The 15735-nt window shown below is 43.5% G+C and overlaps 1 protein-coding gene across 1 annotated transcript in view; it reads left to right on the forward strand.

The window, feature by feature from the left end:
* Positions 1-15735, forward strand: part of NEB (nebulin) — a 274540-nt gene that overhangs the window by 25002 nt on the left and 233803 nt on the right. The window contains exon 3 of the mRNA XM_089916822.1: positions 404-11502. The gene's annotated coding sequence lies outside the window, so the exon portion shown is untranslated. The remainder of the gene's footprint in view (positions 1-403; positions 11503-15735) is intronic.

The raw sequence follows: 15735 nt of genomic DNA on the forward strand, positions 1-15735 counted from the left end.
CGCTCCACGGCATGTGGGATCCTCCCGGACCGGGGCACGAACCCGTGTGCCCTAGCATCAGCAGGCAGACTCTCAACCACTGCGCCACCGGGGAAGCCCTCCCTACTTGTTTAAGAAGAAGGTTAGTGAGTTCTCTCTGTCGCCCCAGACAGGTATAAACTGAGTCTGGGGTGCTAAGCAGAGATTTCTAGGCTAATAGGGTTTATCTGGCTGGTTCAGAGAGCAGGACATGAATTTTGACGCCCTGGGTTTTGAGGACATTTTGACTGTGCCGTCCAAGCATACTATCTGTAGTGATGTTCTCTCTAAATATATCACAGGAGAGAGTTAAAATATAGAAATATATGTAAGTTAAAGGCAAAAAATGAACCCCCTGTTTATAAATTTATCTTCTTTCTTACAGATTCAAACAACGCATTTGGGGTATGAAGATAAAAGCTTTGCTTATGAACCATGTGTGAGTCACATTGACTTTAGGAAATGATGATTCAGCAAATGATTCAACGAAAGTTGACAGTAAGCAAACTATTTCAAGTTCTCTTAGAGTCGTAGAGTTGGAAGGACTGTGGGATGCCGAGGGCCCCCCAGCATTCCTAATCAGAGGTTGTACAGCCGTCTTCCATACCCTTTGAGTTACAGCAACTATTACCTCACCAAGCAGGCTGCTCCTTCGTCAGACAGCTCTAGTTATAAGAATGTCTCTGTCTATGTTAGCCCCTAGTCTACCTCTCTGTGACCCCCCTCGCCCTCCATTGAGCCTCATTCTGCCATTTGGAGCTGCTCAGGGATTCTGTCTAATCCCTCTTCCACATAATATTAACCTATGACTGTGTTTCCAAGTTCCAACTCTGAGGTTGCCTACCTCTGAACAAAAACTAAAACTGTGTGTGTGAGAGAGAGAGTGTGTGTGTATGTCTGTGGTATTGAGGGGAGGAAGAAGAGAAGACCAAGTCAGATCACCACTCCAGGACCGGCTGGTTCACTCTGGTGCTTGAACATGCACGTCCGAGCCTACATTTGCTCAGTGCTAGCTGGGCTTGTTACTTTCAAAGGTGGTTTTGCCTAGTGCTTTCTAGCTTAGAACATCCAACTGCTCTTTCTGTTGCCTGTGAGTTAACGCATGAGGGAGGATGAGAGTGACTCCTGGGAAAGGTGACTATCTTCAAGTTTACCTCAGTCCATGGAACCCTCAGAGGATGGGCATCCAGATGAGCTATCATTCCAGGAAATACCTCTCTGCCCACACGCTCCCCTCAACCCCCAACACACATACCCTGAGCCCTGAATCAAAGGTAGGGCTGCTGCCACAAAGCTGATGAGGGACAGCTCAGTGGCTCATTAAGAATCGGAGAGGCTACGGCTCCAGAGGCATCACAGTGACAGGGATACTCGAAAGGAGACACAGAGTCTGATGCTGGCGGTTCGACGTGGGAACCCAACCACACACATAGGAGAGAGGGCTCTGGTGTCAGCGCTGCAGCTAAATAGCCATCTTCCTTACCTTCTCTGATGGCCAGTGTCCTCATCTATCAAATTTGGTAGGAATCCCTTTCTTGCAGGCCTTAGCACCGATGTTTACTCAGTAGCTCTAGACTTCCTTCTTTTCTTGGCTCAAAATGTTAAGGCAGGAAATAACTTAATGAATATCATTAACTTGAGATTTCCTTTGTGGTTCATTATAAGGAAAAGAAGGAGAGAGGGGGAGAGAGGATATAAATGAATCAAAGGCAGCTGGGTTTGGTAGGATGAACATTGGCCCAGGAGAATCAGGACCCCTGGACTTCTAGCCCCAGGTTCTGCTGCTAAGTGGCTGTGTAACCTCGGGCAAGTCAGTTGACCTCTCTGGGTGGGCCTCATTTTTCTCATTTCTAAAATGAATGCCATAAACTGGGAAGTAATTTCTAGTGTATTATACTCACAAAAATTCTAATCCTGTTCTCACTCATTGAAGTTTGTTGTGTACCTTTCACACACCAGGGACAATTTCACAGCCAGGAGCAACTCCCGAGGTCCCTGCTCTCGAGGTGCCTGTTTCCCGGGGAGGGAGACAGATAATGAATAGACAAATACATGGTGATGGCTAGTTGGTGATGAGCACCGCGAGGGACAATAAAGCAAGGCAATGTGATGGAGAGTGGCTGGGCTGGCAAACGCTGGCCGGCACATGGTGGAAGGAAGTGCTATTTGGGCAGCAGCTTAATGATGGGAGGAAGGGAGCCCAGTGACTATTTGGGGGAAGAATGTTCCAGGCAGGGGTCACAGTAGGTCTGAAGCCTGGAGCTCCCAGGAAGAAGGCCAAGGGGATTGGAGCCCACTCTGGGGAGAAGTGAGCCTGGAGGGGCAGGAAGCAGACCGATGCAGGAGATTGGATCTCACTCCAGGCGTGGGGACTTTCATTCTATTTTGGTTCTCAGAGCTGTTCAGTCCATGTGTAACAGGGAAAAACTGCTTCTCCCAGCTCCCTCCCATCTCCAGTGGTGCTGAGAGGTGAGAGGTGCTGGAGGTGAGAGAGGGAGGCTGGGGAGGGAGGTGGGCGGGGGAAGTGGGCATGGTAGGGCTCCTTGGAGAAATTGTGAAGTTTATGAGTGAAGGCAGGAGGCTGGCAAGAGAATGGCTTCCAGTTCATCTTGTGTTTTTCAAACTCTGAGTTCACTATTTAGAATGAAGAGAGAAGCCCTATCACATCCCACCTTTCCCTTTTCCCTTGTATTTTCTCCTCTGTGAGAACACAGGGGCAGTCAATGGCAGTGCCTATACTTTCCTAGCTTATTTTTAAAATATTTGCTAAGCCAAATAATTATGTGTTGTGCAGAAGCTGTTCCCATATTATCTTCGGTCTTTATTTCAATACAACCTTTTGAAAGCAAAGAAGTAAAACCATTGCTTTCCTGGCCTTGGTGTCTCCCGGGGGCCTGGCTGCATGGGCCGAAGCATGTGGACATCTACTCTCCAGAGGGGCAAGTTCAAGCCCTCTAAAACAAAGAAAAGAAATAACAGAATAAAATAAACTGATAAATGAGTAAAAAAGAGCCAGGCTGGGACTGGATTCACGAATCTAAAGCAAAAAGGGCAGATACTAATGATGGACACGGATCAGCTACTTCCCAGACCTCAGATCAGCTGTCGGTTCGCCCTTCCTTACCTACACTTGGACCAAGTTGAAAGACTCGTGGTTTGCATTTTGTCTCCTCTCCGCAGTTTACCTTTCCTAGAAGTCTATTGAGGAGGGACAGCTCCTGAGTGGGAGGAGAAGGAGGAAGGAGAGAAACAGTGGGCAGAATGATGCCCACTCCTGAATTAGCTCCAAGAGACTGGGATTGGAACTTACCCTCTGCAAGGAATGGTGGCCCTCTGGCCACCTCTGAAAAGTCTGTGCAAGACACCCAATCGTCAGAACTAACGCCCTTTCCAGGATTATCGATGTGGACCACAGTGCACGTGGCTGTCACTCCCTGACTCATAACCTTCCAAAAGCATGATCAGGGCCGATGGGATCTGACTCTAATGTGTTCCTGAAGGGTTCCATGCTAATCTCCTCCATCAATCCCTTCCAGCCTCCTTGGCTTGGCTTTTGCTTAAATAAGTCAGGCATATCCCTCCCTCAGGGCCGTTATATTTGCTGTTTCTTCTGCCCAGAATGGTCTCCCTCAGACACTCATATGGCTCACTCTCGTTTCATTGAGGCCTGTGCTCCAACTTCACCGTATCACAGAGCTTCCGTGGCTCTCCTGACAAGCTTGCCTTGCCGCCCTTCCCTCTCCTCTTAGAACTTTGATCTGTCCCCCTGTATACTATCTGTCTTCCTCACTGGTATGTAAATTCAGGAGGATAGAGACTTTGTCCTTTTTAGTCATCGCCATATCCACATCACAATTCCTAGCACATTAATTGGCACTCAATAAATATTCACTGGATGAATGCTTTGGTGGGGCAGAGTCGTACTTGCTGGTCCAGCAATGTCTCCAGCACAAGCTTCGTTCATGAGCCTGTGTATATCATCTGCACTAATTATATGCCCTGGTTGTGTGTGTGTGTGTGTACATGTGTATACATTCGCATGTTAAGAATAGCTCTAATAAAAGTGCTATATATTTTTTTTTTTTTTGCGGTACGTGGGCCTCCCACTGCTGTGGCCTCTCCCGTTGCGGAGCACAGGCTCCGGATGCACAGGCCCAGCAGCCATGGCTCACGAGCCCAGCCGCTCCACAGCATGTGGGATCTTCCCGGACCGGGGCACGAACCCATATCCCCTGCATCAGAAGGCGGACTCTCAACCACTGCGCCACCAGGGAAGCCCAGTGCTACATATTTTGATTTTTGAAAATTGTAAAATAGGCATGGTGGCAAGTTCAGGAACCTATGTGGCCAGCAAACAGAGGAAACGTTCAGGACCTCAGCCTTGAAGGCTTTCACTAGGGCTCGGGTTGGCATGCCTTCCTGTTGTCCTGCTAGCACAAAAGGGAGATGCCATCCAGAATGCATCTGGCCTCTGGGCATTGCTGAGGGTGGATCTCAAAGAGGGATCCAATTAATTTAAAAAAATAAAAATAAAAATAAATAAATTCTTTAAAGAGAGGGAATCTACTGAGCTAGTGTTGATAGGAACTGGGTATTGACCCAGATCTCTTTGGGGTCCTCATATCTCCCAAACAGCCTCAGGGTCCTCTGTGGTTTCAGCCACATTGGATTGAGGAGTTTGATTGCTTTTTAGCTTGGTTTCTCTGTTTACATGAAGCTGTTAAAAGTCATGAAAGGACCTCAACACCTCTGAGTTTCCTCTCTTCCCCAAGAGGACTAGCCCATGCTGCATGAAATACCCATAAGGCAGTACCAAGAGGAAAGTTGTCACCCGTGTGTCATTCCTACAGCTTTTGTTGACTAGGTCTTTTTAGTCTGGCTTGCATTCATAAGCAGTGACATCATTTAGCATCTGTTAATCCAAAATTCACTAAGCACATATATTTTGAATCTATTGGAACATTCAATAAATATTTACTGAGTAGCTACTATAATGCATTAAAATGAAAAACCAAATTCTGCCTGGTTTATCAGAAGCAAAATCCAATATGTAAAGGAGGGGGAAAAATGGAGAAATTCTACTGTCAGCTATTCCTAGGGTAACCCCAAGAAAACTCCTTCCAGCCACCCAGGGCCTCAAAGACCATGTTCAAAAGACCACGATCAGGTAGAGTATTTTTAAATGTTTAAAAAAAAAAAAAAAAAGTGTTCTCAGGTCTATAACAATAGCTGATTTTCAGGGACTTCCCTGGCTGTCCAGTTGTTAAGACTCCGAGCTTCTAATGCAGGGGACGTGGGTTCGATCCCTGGTGGGGGAATAAGATCCCACAGGCTGGGTGGCATGGCCAAAAGATTAAAAAAACAAACAAACAAACAAACAAACTGTTTTTAATGTATTTAACATATCTCAGTTTAAAAGCCACAGTCTCTTTAACCCTCTGGCAAACTATTGAAATTCACACTGCTTGGCAGGTAGACAGGCCAGAGTGTCGATTCAGAGAAAGGAAGGCCCGTGGTAACCAAGTGTCACATCTAAAACACCTGTGTGGGTAGGTGTGCACCTAGATGGGTCAGAGTTCTCTCAGTTTTCTGATACCGTTTATACCACTGTACAAGACAATCAAGATTCTGACCATTGAACACGAGGTGTATTTACTGCAGTGTGGTCAGTTTAGCCAGCGGCAGGAAGCATTTCTCTCTCTAGTGACTGATTTGAAGGCCAGTTGTCCTGAGAATTTGGATTTTTCTGGATCTTTTCTCAGGCATATGGGAAACAGATGGTAAGCACGTAGTCGTTCTCTTTTCCATCTGATCCTCTGGGCAACTATTGAGGTTGACTGGATGGTTCCAGTGTTCAAATCATGATGGTTCTGTTAGAAATAACTCAGTTTGCATCTAGGGGTAAATAACAAAATACAACTTTTCCTAGTGAGGTATAAATTGGGTATCTTTGAAGTTATACATTTTGAAGAATTTAAAATGTCCAATACTTCTGAAAACACATAACCTTTAATGAATTGATTTTTGTTTTACCATTTCTTTTCCTTTTGTTATGCATTTCATCTTTCTAGAACTGACATGTTTAATGATAACATGATTATTTTCAACCAATGGTTGTGTAGTAATCATTACAGTAGCCTAATTGTAAAAGTCATTGAATATCAACTCAAAGACTGTTGACACCAACATCAGAAATTTATACACACACCTACATACACATGTACTTGTGTATGTGCGTGTGTTCACATGTGTGTGCATTATATATGGAGAAGCAGAAACACTGAATTACAGCTAATATCTCCCACATGTACACTGGACATTGAAGTGATACTCATTTTTAGTTTCAAGGAGTTGTTTCCCAGGCAAATCAGTAAGGCAATAAACTTACTTTTTAAAAGACCCAAAAGTGTGTGACTGAAGGCTACTCAGAGGTAAGGGGCAGATCTGAGGTCAAGGCTGTGTGACCAACTCAGTGTCTCAGATCCCACAATGTCCTCCAGGGCCATTTGCTGCTGCCCTGGTTTCTCACACCTAGCACCTTTGTATACCTATTAAGTTGGAAAATAGTTCAGTATTCAAGGGCTGGAGGCTGAAGGTGGACCAGCAGCCAAGGTGAATCCCAGAGGTTCTTTGAGATTCATTCGTTCAGTCAAACGTGCATTTATCGAGCAACTATTATGTGCTGAGTTATAGATGAATAAACACCACCACTCCTGCTTATAGCCCAATAAGAGAAGACAAACATAAGGCAACACATGGGATCCTGTTCTAACAGATGCCTGGACCATCTAACAGAGGCTGTGAAAATAGAGGGAAGATGTAACCTTGTGTAATAGTTTCCTAGAGCTGTTGTAACAAAGTACCACAAACTGGGTGGCTTGAACTAATAGAAATTTACTGTCTTACTGTTCTGGAGGCTGGAAGTCTGAAATCAAGGTGTTGGCAGGACCATGCTCCCTCTGAAAGCTATAGGAGAGAATCCAATCTTGCCTCTTCTTGCTGCTGGTGTTTGCAGGTAATCCTTGGTTCCTTGGCTTGTAGATGCATCACTCCAATCTCTGCCTCCATCTTCATGTGGCCATCTTCTCCTTTGTGTCTCTCTGTCTCTGCACATGACAGTCTCCTCTGTGTTTCTCGTCTTTTTGTGAAGACACCAGTCATACTCTTTAAGGGCCTATGCTACTCCAGTATGACCTCATCTTCACTAATTACATCTTCAAGAACACTGTTTCCACATGAGGTCACATTCTCAGATCCTGGGGATTTAGAACTTCAACGTACCTTTTTGGGGCAAGGGTGGGGGGGTACAATTCCACCCATCACATCCTGATGTTCATTTTGTAAAAGTTAATGTAAAGCTTCAGGAGACTCAGTGCTTGGCCTGTTCCACTTTCTCTTTGGAGACTCATAATCTATTAAAAAACAACTCTTGAAAAAATTTTGTATCAGGATTGCAAGATTATAAATATTATGGGATACTTAAATGTTTTCAATCAACAAATTAACTTATAAAACAAAAACAGAGCGCAATATAATTATGTTATTCATGAGAAAATTGCAGAACTTACTTAAAAATCTTAATTTACAGTGTACTCTAGGAAGTGGGATCCAAGTTTTAAGTTCCCTGATGAACGGCAACTTATTTTAATCCTGTCAGTTTATCTTGGTCAGCTATTGTGTAACCTCACTAGACTTAACTTCAGAGGCCTCCTCTTGAGGCCCTTTGTGAAAATGAGGCTGGGCCTCACAGATAGCACAACCCCCCTTGAAAAGAAGCCATTTTTGATTGAAATGTGCTTAGTTCCTTCCCTTCTGCCCACTGAGCCCACACACACTGCCTTTGCTCTGGCTTAGTTTTCCTCACACCCTCATGCCCCTGACTCCTTGCCAGAGGGTGGACACATTCTGTCCAGCCCACAGGTGGCTGCTATTTGCAGCAGTGAGCTCCGCGTTCAAAACTGTGTTGACCCCAGGTCTTGAGCCTGTTTGCTCTTGTCTAATGACCCAAAGACAGCTCAAGGGCTCAAGACAGCTTTCTAAGTGCGGCAAGCATTCTCCAGAGACATTGTGATGGCTCCTATAATATATTCTTCACAGTTTGGTAGAGAATATTGCTTTACCTCACCACATTGCTACTGCCCCCAGAGAAATGATAATAATAAGAACCAACATTTATTGAACACTCACCACGTATTAGGCACTGTGCTCACCTTTTTACAGAAATTCCCTCAATCTGCAGAAAATTTTATGAGGCCAATACAGATGTCTTCCTCATTTTACAGGAAAGGAACCCAAGGTACAAAGCAGGTAGGTTACTTGCTCAAGGTCACACTCTTAGTATCCTTGCACTCAGGTGCTCCAACCTCAGGGACAAGACTCTTCACCGCTCTGGCCACCAATGGAGGACAATGAATGGATGACCAGTGAGCAGGTAGATGGATGGATGGACGATAGAGCAATAGATTGACCCCTGTACAGTGAGCTCAACTGGCCTACCCTAGAATATGTCAGGCCCTTTGGATAATGTAACATCCCCACAGTCACAGACATGCTCGTGAGGCAGTAGTACACAGGGGTTAAGAAATTGGGCTCTGCAGTGACACTACCTGGGTTTGAATCCTGGCTCCATTACTTCTAAGTAATGTTGGGCAAGTTGTTTGCAATTTCTGCTGCCTCTTAAGTTTCCTCTTATGTGAAATGGGATTATCATAGTATTTTACTCATGGAGCTTTAAAAGGATTAAATAAAATGATGCATTTTACAGTCAGATTAGGCCTGGCAAATAATTAGTGCTCACTAAATGTTGGCTAGTGTAATTGTTTCAGTTATTTAACAGCAATACCTTACTTTTGTCTTGTGTCTATACCTCAGAGCTTTCAAAGCTTGTTATAAATGTTTTCTCATTTGAGCCTCATCCAGCCCCATGTGATACACAAGGCAAGCATTTATCTCTAGTTTAAGGAGGAGGAATTCATCTCAAAGAGTTTAGGGACAAAATAAGTCCTAGAGCCAAAGATAGTGAATGCAGAATGGGCTGGAAAACAAGTGGCTTGACTGGGCCCTGAGGGGTAAGACCTACCCAGAGGAAAACTGAAAAAGTAGAGAAAAATCTAGCTTTGGCCTCTCCGTCCTCCTTTTCTCTTCACCCCTGCAGCCTGAGTTGCTTTAGGCTACTGATCCCCTCCAAAATTTGATATTGTCTTGAAGAGTTGTTTTTTACATGGCTATGACTTGTTTAAGGAGGGCACTTGTGGGGTTTTTAAGGCCCTAAGGAATGTAGCTGTGATAGAGATGGTTCAGGCACTACCTGAGGAAGTGAAAGGGGAGGTGCGCTGTAGGTATTTTGGTGTGTCTGAAGTCCAGGAAAAGTTAGGCAGGAGACAAAGCACAAATGGCCTTCCATGAAGAGCCTAAGGATCTTAAACTTACCTTTAGATGACAGACTGCAATGGAAGCATTTGAAGCACTAGAGGGACACAACACGTTTGCATTTTAGACACACACACACCAGGGCTGATGGAGAATAGATGGGAGGCACGGATTCAGGGAGACCAGTTGGGAGACTGCATTGATAATTCAGGTGAGACGTATGGATCGGCCTGAATTAAAGCAGTGACAATGGAGAAGGAGAAAAGAGGTCATCATGAGAGAGGTTTACGAGGTGGCGCTGAGAGTTTGAATAAATGTGGAAGAGGGTAAGAACTGGAGTTGGAGGTTTTTACAGTCAGATTGTGGGTGACAGGAAATGCTTCCTAGAACAGTAGTTCTCACATTTCATCGTGCATCAGAATCACTTGGAGGGCTTGTTAAAATAAGGATGCTGGGCCCCTACCCAAGAGAATCTAATTCAATAGGCTGGAGTAGGGGCCCAAGATTTGCATTTTTAGCAAGTTCCCAGGTGATCCTAATGCTGCTGGTCCTGGGACCATACTTTGGGAACTCTCCTAGAGAATGGTATAGTTACATTTTGATGTAGCTTCTAGGAAGGATTTAGACACAAATTAGCTGAGAAGATAGAGGGGAGCATTTTAGGGGGGCTCAAAGGCATAGGCGAGGCAATCATGACTTACTCACTGGAGTGGCCTTTGGAGAGCTTCAGCATGTTGGAGGTGAGATTTTCCTTGACAACTATGCCCCTTTGCAGTATAACCTGTTTTTGAGAACTTCCCTTCCTCATTGTGAAATGGCCATTGGATATAACGAGTCTTAGTGTGGGTTTTCCCAGGTGCAGACGCTGAAGATGGATTTAAGTGAAAGTACTTTATTTAAGAAGCACAAGCAACTCCAGTAAAGAAAGGCATGTTATACAGGGAAGGGAAGACAGAACTATTAAGCCTCAGGGAAACTGGGATCAGTGCAAAGCACACGCCTCAAAATTATTCCTACCAAGGTGGGAGGGAGATGGGGTATTTATACAAAAACTCCTGACAGGCACTATTGAGTGTGGTAGCTGGTGACTTGGGGTAGTGTGTTAATTCCTTGGCACTTCTGGTCTGCAGCTTGCTGGGCAGTACAACTTCCCTTAGTACTGAGGAAAAGAGCCTCAGGGACAGAGATGCAGATTTGGCTTTAGAAGTGGTGGAATATGTCCAAAGGGGCAAGGGACAGACTGTACATTGATAAAACACCACCTGGGGGTAATCTTGAGCTGAATGCCAAAAATGGTCTCTGATAAGTCTCCCAGTCTGGGCCTTTAGGCAGCGTGGCAAAGCAACAGTCAGCCTTGTAATTCAGTGTTTATTTTCATTTTGTGCATCTGGAGAAAGAGAAAGTCAGGAAGGTGAATTGAGCTGAGGTAGGAGGAAGGATTCCTTTGGCTGGCTAAGGATGGCAGGTATTTAGCCTCTGGGAATAGCACATTTTAGAGTTAATATTCTCTACCTATTCCCTACATGTAGGACTATTCTTTACGTACTCCTTATCTGTAGAACTATTCTTTTCTTATTTCAAGAAGCAGAAGTCAGTTCCAAACTGCTAATGGGGTTTGAATTTTGTTTTGGTTACTCACTTGAGATTAACACATTGCTAGCTTATTATCTCATAGTTTCTTATTATTACTTTTTCTCCCTGAAAATACCATGACTTAGGTATTTCTTTAAATGTTCTTCCCTGAAGGCCATATTTTCTTTGGCATCTAAATTAGATTTGCATTTTACTTTTGGTCCTTCTCAGTCTCTGCAGCCTTAGGTTCATTTTTAGATCAGCTGGTGTTTAGACCCTTTTGTCATCATTCAGAATTAAGCAAAATAACAGAGAAATGAAATGGTTCTGCTCCCTGTTAAGCTCCTGGGGTGGTCAAATAAGGCACACCTGTAACCAATCAAGAAATGTACTAATCACATTGAAATGTCTTTTATTGGTTTCATAAAAAAAATGAAACATTTTTTAGGTAAAAAGTCATTATTAACCCTAATGGCCCCTGGGATGACTCTAAGGTGCATTGAGATGCCTCTTGGGTGTTGACCTGTCCAGAGAAATTGCTTGGTAAGTTTTAAACTTATTTTTAAATAAAAATCAGGACTGTCATTCATACTTATTAAGTTTAAAATATGTCATTGCTTTATAGTGTAATATAATGGTTTTTACATAGTGTAAAATGTTTTCTTTTGGAGATCAGATTGGTCTTGTTTGAAAGTTACTATGTGTCAATCTTCAGCTATAAATTCATCCTGAGACCCAAGATATGGAACATCTATTTATGGAAGATTAGCTGTGGTGTCTGTCATTCAGCAGCCCAAGGGGCAGTGGTGAGGTCAAGTTCTAAAGTGAACCTCACACATAGGAAGATATTTCATGCAATGCAGAGCCGAAAGGGTCATACAGCTTGCTCATTTTACAGATAAGGAAAATGGTCCCAAAGCAAGGGAAGGATTTCCTAGAGTAAGACATTTAGTTGTCAATTAAATGACATGCAGGTCAGAGATGGAAGGTTGGTAAACTCTCTCTTCCCAGCCTTGGGTGCCAGTTTTTTTTCTGTGCCAGTCCTCAGGGTTTGTTTAGACCAAGGCAGGTCTGGAATTGCCACACTGAATAAATGTTAACGACAGGATTCACAAAGTATATTCAGTGGGACAAAATTAACTTAAATATATTGTACTATGGTTGAATACTTTTCAGACATGCAAGGAGAAACCAAAGAAGCCAGTAGATTTCTCTTCCTTCGAGGCTCTGTTTCTTGGAGCCATTACAATTGAATGTGCCTGCAAATCTCATAGAGGGGTTAGAATGCTCAGCACTTCCCACACTTCTTGACAATGGAACCCTCTTCTCATGGACCAACTTATAAGACTAATGATTCTCAAGAACTCCTACTGGGAAAGGCCAGTCCCAATTCCCTTGTTTACTTTTGAGGAAAGGAAGCCACAGAGAAGTTTTATGGGACAAGCTTCTATTTTGGAAAAAACTAATCTCAGGGGACTTCCCTGCTGGTGCAGTGGTTAAGAATCCACCTAACAAAAGAAGAAGTAAAACTGTCACTGTTTGCAGATGACATGATACTATACATAGAGAATCCTAAAGAGGCCACCAGAAAACTACTAGAGCTAATCAATGAATTTGGTAAAGTTGCAGGATACAAAATTAATGCACAGAAATCTCTTGCATTCCTATACACTAACAATGAAAGATCAGAAAGAGAAATTAAGGAAACAATCCCATTCACCATTGCAACAAAAATAATAAAATACCTAGGAATAAACCTACCTACGGAGGTAAAAGACCTGTACTCAGAAAACTATAAGACACTGATGAAAGAAATCAAAGATGACACAAATAGATGGAGAGATATACCATGTTCTTGGATTGGAAGAATCAATATTGTCAAAATGACTATACTACCCAAAGCAATCTACAGATTCAATGCAATCCCTGTCAAATTACTTGTGGCATTTTTTACAGAACTAGAACAAAAATCTTAAAATTTGTATGGAGACACAAAAGACCCCGAATAGCCAAAGAAGTCTTGAGGGGAAAAAAAGGAGCTGGAGGAATTAGACTCCCTGACTTCAGACTATACTACAAAGCTACAGTAATCAAGACATATGGGACTTCCCTGTGGCACAGTGGTTAAGAATCCACCTGCCTAATGCAGGAGACACGAATCAATCCCTGGTTCGGGAAGATCCCACATGCCACGGAGCATCTAAGCCCGTATGCCACAACTACTGAGCCTGCACTCTAGAACCCGTGAGCCACAACTACTGAGCCCACGTGCCACAACTACTGAAGCCTGCGCACCTAGAGCCTGTGCTCTGCAACAAGAGAAGCCACTGCAATAAGAAGCCTGTGCACTGCAACAAAGAGCAGCTCCTGCTCGCCACAACTAGAGAAAGCCCACGCACAGCAACGAAGACCCAATGCAGCCAAAAATAAATTAAAAATAAATTTTTAAAAAAGGACAATATGGTACTGGCACAAAAACAGAAATATAGGTCAATGGAACAGGATAGAAATCCCAGAGATAAACCTGTGCACCTATGGTCAACTAATCTATGACAAAGGAGGCAAGGATATACAATGGAGAAAATACAATCTCTGCAATAAGTGGTGCTGGGAAAACTGGACAGCTACATGTAAAAGAATGAAATTAGAACACTTCCTCTTAGAGGAAAACATAGGAAGAACACTCTTTGACATAAATCACAGCAAGATCTTTTTTGATCCACCTCCTAGAGTAACGGAAATAAAAACAAAAATCAACAAATGGGACCTAATGAAACATAAAAGCAAAGGTAACTACAAACAAGACGAAAAGACAACCCTCAGAATGGGAGAAAATATTTGCAAATGAAGCAACTGACAAAGGATTAATCTCCAAACTATATAAACAGCTCATGCAGCTCAATATTAAACAAACAACCCAGTCCAAAAATGGGCAGAAGACCTAAATAGGTATTTCTCCAAAGAAGATATACAGATGGCCAAGAAGCACATGAAAAGCTGCTCAACATCACTAATTATTAGAGAAATGCAAATCAAAACTACAATGAGGGGCTTCCCTGGTGGCGCAGTGGTTAAGAAGCTGCCTGCCAATGCAGAGGACACAGGTTCGAGCCCTGGCTGGCGAGGATCCCACATGCCACGGAGCAACTAAGCTCGTGCTCCACAACTACTAAGCCTGAGCTCTAGAGCCCGCAAGCCACAGCTACTTAAGCCCGCATGCCTAGAGCCTGTGCTCCACAACAAGAGAAGCCACAACGAGAGGCCTGCGTACTGCAATGAAGAGTAGCCCCTGCTCACCGCAACTAGAGAAAGCCCGCACACGGCAGCAAAGACCCAACACAGCCAAAAAAAAATAAATTTATTTATTTAAAAAAAAAAAAACTACAATGAGGTAACATCTCACACCAGATAGAATGGGTATCATCAGAAAATCTACAAACAACAAATGCTGGAGAGGGTGTAGAGGAAAGGGAACCCTCTTGCACTGTTGGTGGGAATGTAAACTGATACAGCCACTATGGAGAACAGTATGGAGGTTCCTTAAAAAACTAAAAATAGAACTACCATATGACCCAGCAATCCCACTACTGGGCATATACCCAAAGAAAACCATAATTCAAAAAGACACATGCACCCCAGTGTTCATTGCAGCACTATTTACAATAGCCAGGTCATGGAAGCAACCTAAATGCCCATTGACAGACAAATGGATAAAGAAGATGTGGTACATATACACAGTGGAATATTACTCAGCCATAAAAAGGAATGAAATTGGGTCATTTGTAGAGACGTGGATGGATCTAGAGACTGTCATACAAAGTGAAGTTAAGTCAGAAAGAGAAAAACAAATATCGTATATTAACACATATATGTGGAACCTAGAAAAATGGTACAGATGAACTGGTTTGCAGGGCAGAAATAGAGACACAGATGTAGAGAACAAACGTATGGACACCAAGGGGAGAAAGTGGCAGGGGGTGGTGGTGGTGGGATGAATTGGGAGATTGGGATTGACATGTACACACTGATGTGTATAAAATAGATAACTAGTAAGAATGTGCTGTATAAAAAATAAATAAAATAAAATTAAAAAAAAAAAAAAGGAATCTGCCTGCCAGTGCAGGGGACACAGGTTCAAGCCCTGCTCAGGGAAGATCCCACATGCTGCGGAGCAACTAAGCCCATGCGCCACGACTACTGAGCCTGCGCTACTGAGCCCATGTGCCACACTTCTGAAGCTGGCACGCCTAGAGCCCATGCTCCGCAGCAAGAGAAGCCACTGCAATGAGAAGCCCACACACCACTCTGAAGAGTAGAGACCCACTCGCTACAACTAGAGAAAGCCCATGTGCAGCAATGAAGATCCATTGCAGCCAAAAATAAATAAATTTATTTTTAAAAAACCCAAACTAATCTCAGGGGTAACCAAGCACCAGGCATGCCCACTCTAGGCAGCTGTCTACTGAAATAATAATTCCAGGGTGCCCTATTTAGGCACAGTTTAGATCTGAGATTATCTGTTTAATTCAGGATCTGCAATGCCATCTTGGCCCTCCCTAAAGCATATCTTGAGTCACTGGAGAAGACAGAATTGACCCAGTTTTTCAGTGACCTCCAGACCACCTGTGTTCAATAGGTCAGCTAGACTGCCCATACCATGCTGAACTGGATTTCAGGAATAGACCTGCATTTCAGGGTCTTCCTGGGGCTACAATGCACTTGAGAATCAATGGGACAATTATTGTCCACTGTTTACCTGCCCATATATTGCTATAT

Source organism: Delphinapterus leucas, chromosome 8, assembly GCF_059928025.1.
Source record: "Delphinapterus leucas isolate spDelLeu-1000000601 "Yukka" chromosome 8, BTC_Dleu_Yukka2, whole genome shotgun sequence".
Classification (NCBI taxonomy): Eukaryota; Metazoa; Chordata; class Mammalia; order Artiodactyla; family Monodontidae; genus Delphinapterus; species Delphinapterus leucas.